This window comes from Penaeus monodon, chromosome 31 (genome assembly GCF_015228065.2).
Source record: "Penaeus monodon isolate SGIC_2016 chromosome 31, NSTDA_Pmon_1, whole genome shotgun sequence".
Lineage (NCBI taxonomy): Eukaryota > Metazoa > Arthropoda > Malacostraca > Decapoda > Penaeidae > Penaeus > Penaeus monodon.
Window position 1 is genome coordinate 3,318,139 of NC_051416.1, and position 318 is coordinate 3,318,456.

The following is a 318-nucleotide window of genomic DNA, read 5'->3' on the forward strand; positions in this document are numbered from 1 at the left end:
TCTGCCTTTCTTTTCCACTCAGGATTTTTCTCTTCTCTCCCTTGTTTCACACCCTTTCTTGATTTTTCTCTTTTTGCATTGCTTTTGTTCCGTCATTTTATTCTCTTACTTTCGAGTGGACATGTCTATCCTATTTTTCTCTTATCTCCTTTTTCCTCTTGCATCTCTTTCTCTTACATTCCCCTACTCTCTCTCCTTTATTCCCTTTCTCCAAATACTATCTATGTACATATTTTTTTTACCTTTTAAACAGCAAATATCTTCATTAAAACACGATCACCAATATCAATGCAATATGCAATCGTCTCAAAACTTTAT